This window comes from Myodes glareolus, chromosome 13 (assembly GCF_982192425.1).
Source record: "Myodes glareolus chromosome 13, mMyoGla1.1, whole genome shotgun sequence".
Lineage (NCBI taxonomy): Eukaryota > Metazoa > Chordata > Mammalia > Rodentia > Cricetidae > Myodes > Myodes glareolus.
Genome location: NC_142038.1, coordinates 14,871,110 through 14,881,933, shown reverse-complemented (window position 1 = coordinate 14,881,933; position 10,824 = coordinate 14,871,110).

Here is a 10,824-nt window from a genome sequence, read left to right as displayed (position 1 = left end):
AAGAAACCACACATGATTTTAGAACCCCATTCCTATCTCCTGGTAAATGGGTGTTTGTGACCCAGGGACAAGAGTTACAGAATTAGTTTTCGAGCTGCCTTTGGATGATCTTAAAATTATAAATCTCATATGTGTTCAAGCACTGTGAATACCTTCTTTTTTATTATAGACTCAAGGAGAAATACTGAGCTAGACTCACTAGAGCAAACTAAAAACTTAGCATCTTAGTTCCTTAAATGTTAGAGCTAAGAGGTAGAGCACTGGGCCTAGGATGTGTGAGGCCCTAGGTTCAATTCCCAACAATATTGGAACTATCTACACTCATACCATCTTTTTTATGTTTACTGGTGTTTTACCTGTGGAAGCGTGTTGAGTGCCCTGGAGCTGTAGTTGGGAATGGCCATGTGAGTGCTAGGCATTGAACCTGGGTCCTCTACAAGAGCAGTTAGTGCTCTTAACCACTGAGCCATCTCTCCAGTCCCTCAGTCACATCATCTTAAAGGTTGAATAAATCCTTAAAATGTAGGACAATTTTGATGGAAGTTCTGTTAATTATAATGTTCTTAGACAAGTTAACAATTATAAAGTATTCAAAAGTTAGATTTTGAGTTTCCTTATGTTATCCTAAGACTAAGAGAATAATTACTTTAAACTGGAAATTAAATTGTAGGTATTCCCATTTTAAAGCATCAAGGCTCGTGACATTTTGCAAGATGAGAGTCCGCGAAACTTTGACCTGATTTCCCCCCACAATTTTAAGGAAATCTCCAAGACACATATGAGTTAGTTGCAGGTCTACTTTGAGTCAGATGTGCTACAGGGTATTGCAGGTAAATGCAATTTAAAATATAAGCAATGTCAAGGATTGAAAGGATTTCTGATAATTTTATAGTTAGCTAATTCTAATAAACATTTGTATGTTATCTCGATTGAAAGTCTTAAGTTTATTAGATAATAAGGTATAATTGTTTGAAATTATATGACCTCAATATATGTTGTTTTCTATACCCTTTCCATCTCTAAGTACTGGGAATACACGTGTCCTTTTGTTTTGGTTTCACGTGATCATGAGAATGGGCCCATATATGTTATCCAGGTGCTACCACCAAATTATGTCCCATCCTGTAAAGCTCTGTACTTAAAATAGCCTTTGCTACCTCAAGGGCTTTGTTTCTAGACTACAAGAAAACCAAGACTAGACTCTGAATGAGGCTTTATGTTGAAATTAAATAACAACCAGGCTGGCATTCCTCACCTTTGTTTCCTCTCCAGTGGAAATGCACATTGAAATGCTGGAAGATCTTCCCTAGACACTGGACAGCTCCTTATCTGTCTAGGGTTAGCATTGAGTGTAAGGACGAAGGTTCACCAAATTCAGATTTTGAGAGCTGCTGTCATTTGAATTTGAGAACGCCAATCTCCAAAAACATGCTTTGCCTGGATTGTCCTTGGTAGCCTTTCTTTACTGCATTTAAACCAGAGAGATAAGGTCCCATTTTCAAGATGAGAGACTGGCAATGAGAATATATGGCCATCTTTTCCCAAGCAGGTGATTCCTTGTTCTTTTTGTAAGATTCTTCTTCATGTCAGAGCTTGTAATCAAGACTTGCACAGAGTGAACAGGCCTTTCATTTCTCAACCTTTTAAGTGATTTCAGTTCCTGACCTTTGTGTAATCTGTCTCCCAGGAACTGGGTTTTAAAACCTTCCTCAGGAATAGCGCCTATGGGCATCCCTTCTACTAGCACTACTCTTTGGACACACTTCTATGTGACGCTCTCTAAGCAGAAGACGAAACCACTTCAACTATGTCTCTGTCACTCAGAGGTTTTTAATTTGAAGTTGACCGGCAAAGAGGGTTGTCCCACCTTCTGGAGTACATCTGAGCTCTTAGTCATTCCCCATTCTTTTCAAGTCCTGATGATTGTGCCTAGGTTGCTTCTGAGCTAGGCCTGCAAATCTCCTAAGACAGAGTGATAGAGTTTCATCCCTTGTAGTTTGGGTTTCCTTTTTCCCTGCCTTCCTTAGAGGGTATCTACTTACCTTATTTGCTGACTCTATACTTTGGGTATTGTTTTGTCCATCTGTGAATTCAAATACCTCTAGGGACTATGTGAAGCACAAAAGAATCCTAGAGTTGCTAAGAAGTACCTAATTTGGTCTCCTCCTAGCTACCTCCTGGTTCTGGTTCTCTGTAAAGCGCAGCACGATTCTGTCCCAAGGAACCATAGAGTAAAGGAAAAGCTTGAGTCTCAGGAACAGCCTCTAGCCATGTGGCCACCATAACACAGCCTCCTGTGCATAATCTTTTTTAATCAACCATGGTCCTAAGAGTTTAGACACTGTTATCTCCATTTTACACAGAATGAAGCTGTGTTAAGAATTTAAGTAATTGTTTAAAGTAAAAATTTAAATCTGAAAAAATTAAAGTTCCTAAAGTCAAAGTGCATTTTCAAAAGATTTCATTGACAGTGTCTCTGACAGCAAACAGTGTCTCCTGATAGCAAACAAGATGTTCTCATGGGAGCAGGCCAGCTGCAGGTTCTCTGGGGGGGGGGGGCAGTCCTGGGGGGTCTTTCATTCCCCCCTTTTCTTTTCTCATGGATTTAATCATAAATCCATGTGTTTGAAAACCTCTACATCATTCTGCTTTAATATCTAATATTGCTGGGAGAGTACCATGGTTTGGATAACTGAAAGCCTGTCTTTTATAAATTGCACCAGGCGATTTAAAATGCAGGGGCCGAATGTAAAGATAAGAAGCAAAATAAGTAGGGGCCCAGCTATAGTGGAAATTAAGGTCACTAACCATAGTGATTTATCAAATCATCCTTTAAATCATCCTTGTTGAGAATCATATTTTTTCTTTCTCTGTTTTAAGCGTTCCCTAAGTTTGGTCATAGATTTTCTAACCAATCCGGTATGGTTAGCATAAAAACAACATTCTTCCTTGAGTGCAGTGCAAAGGCCCCCTTCCTTTAAAGACAACAGATCCAGGCCCCTCCTGTTCTGGAGCACCACCTCTGAAAGTGAGGTTATGGATATATATATTGAAAACAAAATCAAAAGACTTGCTCAGACAATAACCACATGAAAACTAGTATAACTGATGGAACAAAATAACTCATATTTACAGAGCACTATTTACACAGCAGTGTTGAGAGAAGATAGTAAAACACCTCCAGGGCATGCAGAATAGCTCTAAAAAATTATCTGATGAATGAGGCTTGAAAGTAACTACATGGTAGACATTGTGAACCATTGCAGACCCGGGAATAGCACCCATCACTGCGGCAATAATAGTCTATTGACTACAGAGAGCTTAGCCCTAAGAAACACATGGATGCCTTATCACTGTAAAACAATGTTTCCCTTAAAAGGCAAGTTCAGTAATATGAAGACAAATCTCCTTTGCTGTAGACACTGGGAGTGTTAATCCTCAACTCCAGAGAATGCGCCTGAGAGGTCAGCTTCGGCCCTGCTGGCACCATATGACATTCACCAGCTTCCATTGTGTTCTGTAGCATCAACTTCATCCAAATGTACAAGGGTTGTGCCCATTGCAAGAACTTCAACAAGCAATGAAAGAAAATGCAATACAGAATGACAAATGTTCAAAATAAAACAAAAAGCCCTAAAGCCAGAGGTCAGCCAATGAGGAAGCAGAAATCAAGAATTAGGTTTTGTTCGTAAGAGGTACAGAAAGACAAATATAATTAACCCAGTAAGTCCTAAAAGCTCAACATGTCATTAAAACATTAGGCCAGCTTGGACCTAGGGACAACATTCAGAAATAAAATCAATGGGGTGTAAAAGGGAGATGGTATATTAGGATTTATGTTCAGAACTAAAACAGAAATAGAAGAAAAGGCTCAGCAGCATCTTGAGAACCCAGACAGTGGTTCTCCAGCCTCAGCACTCGAACTGGAATGGTAATCGTAAATAAAACCATATTTGTTTATCTTCTGAAAGTCAGGCCATTCCATAATCTTATAGATTAAAGCAAGATTTTCCTGTAGAAAAGCAAAACCTGTCAAGAGGTGAGAAAGATTTAGGTGTGCTTGCTTCTCTCGGCAGTTATCTGCACAATATGGTCTGATCTGGAAAAATCTCAAACCGTACAAAATAATTCCTGTCAATAGGTCCCAGACACATAGGGGAGGAACAGAACAAAATTACCTTTTGCTTCTGCTATCTGATACTGTGTTTTAAAAGACATCAACTCTTAAAAAAATGAGCAGAGCCCTGTGGGCTTCTGACTTTAGGAAAGAAGAGCCGTAAAGGCGATGTAAACCCACCTTACAGCAGATGTGCCTGTCCTGTGCAGGCCTTGAGCTCAGGATATCCATCACCAGGGTCAACCACAGTCAGCAGATGCACGAGCAGCAGCTAACTAGCCAGGAAACAGAACTAGTGGCAGCGATTGCTGGGGTGTTTTGAACCCAGAACAGGACAGAGGGAGATCTGTCCAGTCATTTTTGCTGGTCTCTAGGGCCAATTTTGTCAATTTATAAATTTTTTTTTTAGAATTTTATTTATCCTATCTATCTGACCTGAGCTTTGGGTTTGGTAAGCATAATTTAATCTTTAATTGATCCCCAGTGTCTTGGCCATGCCCTGACTTACCTGGGCAACAGAGGCAGGTCTGTCATCGGACATGATTACCTTGGGCATCCCAAACCTCAGGAAGATTTTTTTTTTTTAATGATCTTCTTAGCCATTACATTGGCTGTCTCAGTCCTGGCTAATGTACTTTGGCTATCTTCTTTGGCAAATGTGTGGCCTTGAGGAGGCTCAAAATTTCCGCAAATGTCAACAGTCCTCTTTGTCTGTATATTGCTCCGTGTATATGGGTGGTGGCAAAAGCATACCTGCTGTCAGTGTAGATGTTCCCCTTTGCCATGCATAGAATTTGTATCAAAGCCACAAATTCAGCCTTCTGAGTGGGCCAACGTCCCTGAAGGGAGGCTATTCACCCAAATCATTCGCTTCCTGTTCACCACTCCTGTCCCCACCTTTCGCTTACCTTCAGTCTTGTATACCTGCTTGTCTCTGACCCCCAGCCTTGTGCCCCAGGCAAGCTTCGCCATCATTTCCGGCTCTGCTTGGCACTGCTCAGCCTGCCATTCTGCCAGCCGCCTGTCCTTTCTGCAGATGCTGGTATGATCCATAGTCCATCGACGTGAGCAGGGCACAGGAGCAGCAGCCCAGTGCAGAAGGGCACCTGTGGTAGCATTGTGAGTGCTCTATTGCAGTCTGACACGGGTGAGGGGAGCAAGACTGCAGGGTGAGCAGCCAGGGCTCATGCAGGCTTTAGGGCAAGTGTGGTACCAAGGTAGTTGCTAGGAGGCAAGGATTTCTCTGGTGGTGATTGCAGCGGGAGGTGGTTATCCTGGTGAGGAGGGCGTGGTGGAAGCAGAGGCAGGCAAGTAGCCTGTGTCTCCTGCAGAACTGAAAACAGCAGGAAAAGCGAAAGTCCCTGGTTTGGTCAACAAAAGGCTTTGATCAGGGGTGATCAGGGAGTCTGTCCATCTTCATTTGTTGATCTTCTGTTGCCCAGGCTCCCTATCTATCTGAGTCCTGTCTTTTTTTTTTTCTAGTCAAATTTTTTGTCTATGATCCGTCCGTTTTTTTTCTGCCTCCCCGCCTTTCTCTTTTTTTTTTCGCTTCCCGCCTTTTTATTATTATTATTATTATTTTTCTGTCTCTCTTTTAACATTTTCTCTGTCTCCCCAAATTCTGCAAGGTATAATCTTGCAACCTATTTACCTGCTGTAACTCTTTTTTTATATCTGATGCTGACTGACCTATGAAGGTCATAGCTATTGCTGCCTGCGGACCTTCAGAGGTTGGGTAAAATGCCTGTAAACTTTTATTAAACATTTAAGGAACACAGATTTTAACTGGCCCCTGGAGAACCTCTCTTACCTTGGCCAAATTAGTGGGGTGCCTTGTAGCCCCCCTGAGATTTGCCATGAGCCCAGCATTTTGACTGTCAGTTTTTCCCTTTAAGAATTAATTAGACATCATCATGTAGAAGAATGAAAATAAATCCATATTTATCTCTATGCACAAAACTAAAATCCAAACAAATCAAAGACCCTAACATAAAACCAACAATATTGAACCTCATAGAAGAAAAAAGGATTTAAATACATTTTTAAACACAGCCTCAGTGGCATAGACATTGAGAGAAACAATCAATAAATGACATCTCTAGAACTGAGAAGCTTTTTGTATAGCGAAGGATATAATCAACAGAACATAAAGACATATAAGGAACTTAAGAACGTAGTCCTCATAAGAACAAATAATCCAGTAAAATTATGTTACAGACCTAAACTGTAAACTCTCAACAGAGAACTTAAATGAACTTAAAATGACTGAAAGACATTTAAAATTTGCTTAAATATAACATTCTTAATCATTGAGGAAATGCAAATCAAACAACTATGAGATTTTGTCTTATCCCTGTAAAAATGACCAAGATTAAAAATACTGTTTGACAATTTATGCTTAAGAGAATGTGGAATAAAAATAAACTGAAACAACTACCTTGAACAATAGTATGATGAATTTTCAGAATTAGGTAACACATTACCTTAAAACTCAGCAACATCCCTTTTGGGCCTATTTATAAAAGATGTTTAGTTATATCATCTTGAAGACAATGTAGTCCTGTGCCCATCTAAACAGAGCTGGAAGTTTATTTATTTATTTGTTTATTTGGACTTACTGTGTAGTAAGAAATATAGAAACCAACAATCTGTAGTTTTTCTATAAGCACATTCTTTAAAGTGACTCAGCTTAATTCCCCTCAATTTTTAAACCAGAAGATTTACCCTGGACACAGCACGTGATGACTGGAATAGAGCATCCCTAGAGAAATGCTATCAGGGCTGGCAGGCCCTTGAAGACATACCTGCCAGTAGGAGCTGGAAAGACCTTGGCATTGGCTATAGGGAGAGGGAGCACCCTGGACTGTCTAAGGCAGCCCTCCTCCTCTCCAGTCCTCCTGCACGGTGCTGATGGACTCCAGGTCAGAATGGAGCCCTGCTGGAGCAAGGGAGGATGTCACATTCAGCACAGGGACTTCAGTGGGGCAAGCATTTCCCTCTCGTGGATGCTTCGGCCCCAGTCTCTACCTGCTATAGCAAGGAGAACTAGCTGTGAGCAGAGGTGGGCAGGATTACATAGCCTAAGAGGAGTGACGAGCCGATAGCAGAGGCTCCTCACCGGGGAACTTAGCTGGAGCCCGTGGCGAACTTTCCCCAGGCCTGCCTTTTAGCCCATGGTGACGGTGGAGGTGGAGGGGCCAGACTGGGTGTCAGGGAGGCAGGGTTTTCTGTTTTGTCCCTCCTGCACGGGAAAAGAGACAGGGGAGGGGAAGACTGCCGTTATCAAAGTCAGAAGGAAGCCAGCCACGGTGCCTGCACCGTGCTCTGTAACAAAATGCTTTGACCCAGAGTAGGAGGGGGGGTGGTTCTCTGGACAAGCTCTCCCAGGTAACAATATAGGGAACCTGGTCCGGGTGGCCATAAGGGTCAGGCTGGAAGACTTTTTCTTTAACCTGCAAAATAGTATCTAGATTGAATGTCCCACCCTGTGACCAGTCCATTTTAAAAGTGGGCCATTCCGGGAAGCAGACCATTTCTTTCGGATTTCCATAGCTGGGTCTGCAGCTTCTCTCTGAAGTTAGAGTTAGGGTCAGAGAGGTGGTTACTTACTGCCCCCACGGTACCAGATTTAGACTCGAGTACAAACAGATATACAAAAACAAAGACACGACATAAAAACAAAGCCACGAAAAGCCAAAACCAAACTCAAAATCAGAAGCTGTGCAGCACTACAGATTCAGATGGAGGTGAGCGACAAAAAGTCGTGCCTCCTGAGAACTAGAGGAGTGACCTGGTCACTCTTAGCCCCTTCGGATACTGGAGTGTCCTCCAGACTTACAGATTACTGGAGCATCCCCCAGATTTACAGATTACTGGAGCATCCCCCAGTACAGATACTGGCCCTATGTAGGTACAATTTCAGAAGCTGCACAGCACTACAATAATGACAGAAACAAAGCAGACAAACAGACAAAGACAATAGACAGTGCTGGCCGGACTTACCTCCTGCTGGGAGCTGGGTTAATTGAGCTGGGGTCCATCAAATCTCAGTGGGACCTCCAAATAAAGACCCTAGAATTTCTAAGGCCATGAGGGAAGTCCCCAGACTCATTAATCCAGGCCAGCAGATGCAACAGCAAGAGGTTTATTTCGGTAGCGCTATCGGGTGACTCAGGGCTCCAGGGGGAGACTGGGCACCCCGAGCAAAATTTCAGCAAGCTATATAGGCAAAATTAATTATGTAATTGGCAGTTTTCAGAGCATAAAGATCAATAGTTATTTTAAACAGATCAGACAGTGACAATGGACAATGTTGTTTGTTCATGCTATTTCCTAGATGTTTCATTTTGGCCCTGAAATTTCCCACTAACATTCTAAGTTTGGCACATGTGCCAACCATAGATATCCTGTTCTCCTAAGCAAATGGGATGTTCTCATGAGAACAGGCCAGCTTCAGGTCCTGGGGGGTCTCGAGGGTCTTCCACCAAAACAGGATGTTCTCATGGGAGCAGGCCAGCTGCAGGTTCTGGGGGAGGGTCCTGGGGGTCTTTCAGTCTCCTTTATTGCTAAACTAAGTATTTTTCATTTTAATTCTTAACTTTCTTAATTCTTAGAAACATCAATCAAAAGATTAGCAACATACTTCAATACGATACAGTTAATTTGTAGTCTCAAGACATTAATGACCACGAAGGGTTTGGGACCAAATCTTTTTTAGGAGTTAATTTGCAAACTCACTAGTTATTAAAGTGAAATGTCAGGATCAGCCAAAACTGGTGGAATGTGTATTTTTTTCACTTCATCTTTAAAATATACATGAGCAGATTGTGGCCTAGGCAGATGACTTTGTTGTCTTTTTCCAGTGCTGTGTAAGCTTCCACTTCATGCTTTCCTCATCCCAGAGAGGAATTCGCACGTGAGGAATTGGCTTGCGCTGCGATGATGCCCATTTTCCCATTGGACAGCGCATTTCAGTCCCTACTGTTCCCTGTTTCATCCTCCTGTTTCCATTGTTCTTCACACCGTGTAAACGCAGTTTTGGTTTCTGTGACAAAGTTCCTGCCGTAGGGGCAGAAGAGATGATGTATTGGTTAAGAGCACTGGCTGTTCTTCCAGAAGTCGAGTTCAATTCCCAGTACCCACATCTAGGTACTAGGGCTCACGACATCCTGTATTCTATTTCCAGAAGCTGTGATGCCCTCTCTGGCCTCTAAGAGCAACAGGCACACAGCATGCCTGTAGATACACATGCCCGCAAAGCACCCAGACACATAAAATTATGTTCTAAAACTACCTGAGGTGACGTAGAAAGAAAGATGTGTTTGATTTAGGGCCAGAGATCTCCATTGCTTGGTTCTGTGAGGACCCTGAGTTGGAGCAGAATATCATTGGCAGATGGCATGAGGTGAGGGAAATTGGCTCCCCTCATCAGTGGGAGAAAGTAGAGATAAAGGAACTGCAGAAAAGATGGTACTCTTACAAAGGCACACTCCAAATGCGCCCCTCCCCGCCTTACCTTTGACCTTTCAGCCATGAACTCACCAGTGAATGGTTTTATCCCCATTGAAGTTAGTGTCTTCATGTCCTTTTGCCTCAGTAGTACAACTAGCGGGAGGCCAAGCCTTCAATGCGTAAACCTTCAGGGACATTTTATATCTAAACCTTCAGGGACGTTTTATAGCCAAACTAGAGCATCATGTGACCTAAAGGCTACTTCAGTTCATCCACTAAGGAGTCAGTCTTGAGTCTCCTACCTTTAATGTGCCCTTGAATTTCCGCGGATTATCCTGAAAGGCCTTTGGTGGCTGATGCCGTTTATAGATGCTGCCAGAGCCCACACTTACGAGGCTGTTTGCTTCCGCTTCCTGCACTGGTCAAAGCCCGAATTCTCTCTTTAGGTCCAGGTTTCGGCTTTATAGGTACTGCTGTTAGAGGCTGGCTACTTTGTCAGGGAGGGAGGGAGTAGGAACTCTCCCGTACAGTGTAGGGTTTACCAGTGTTTCCTGCCTTCTACCCACTAGGTGTCAGTAGTACATAGACACTCTTGACTTCTGAAAATGGAAACCTCATTTGACCTGTTGCCCTGAACAAGTCCTAGGTACTAAGGCAAGCTAGGGAAGAGGTTTCCCATGAGCTAAAATATCTGCCACTCTAAGTATTTGAATTAAGCACGCCACTAAATGTTTCATATGCAGCCACACCTAATCAGACTCTGGAAGGGAGGCAGTAGCCCCTGACAGAAGAGAAGACTCAAAATCGTAAGCTTTCCAACTGCCACACAGTATGGGAGTCTGGGTCCGTACCTGTGCGATTCTGATGCCCGTCGCCTTCACAGGCTTCACACTGCTGCCTGCCCTGGGCAGCTTGCCTTCCAAACAAGCTGCAAGTCAGTAAACCTGAGCCTGAGGTCTGCTTTACCATCTGTCTCTCTCCTGTCCCAGATGCCCAAGAGCAGCTTTGCTGCTGGGATGCCTGGCCATGGTGCCCTGATCAGGGGACATGCCTTACAGTCACAGACGTGCACCATCTGGAAAACTCCGTCCCAGTAGCACCGAGTCCCCTAATCTGTTTGGTAAAAGGTGATGCATTGCTTACAGAACAAACAAGAATTAGGCACACCACTAAATATTTTATGTGTGAATCTATTCCCATGAATCTATTTTCCTTAGATCACAAAATTTTATTTTAAAACGTGGGACACCTGCCCT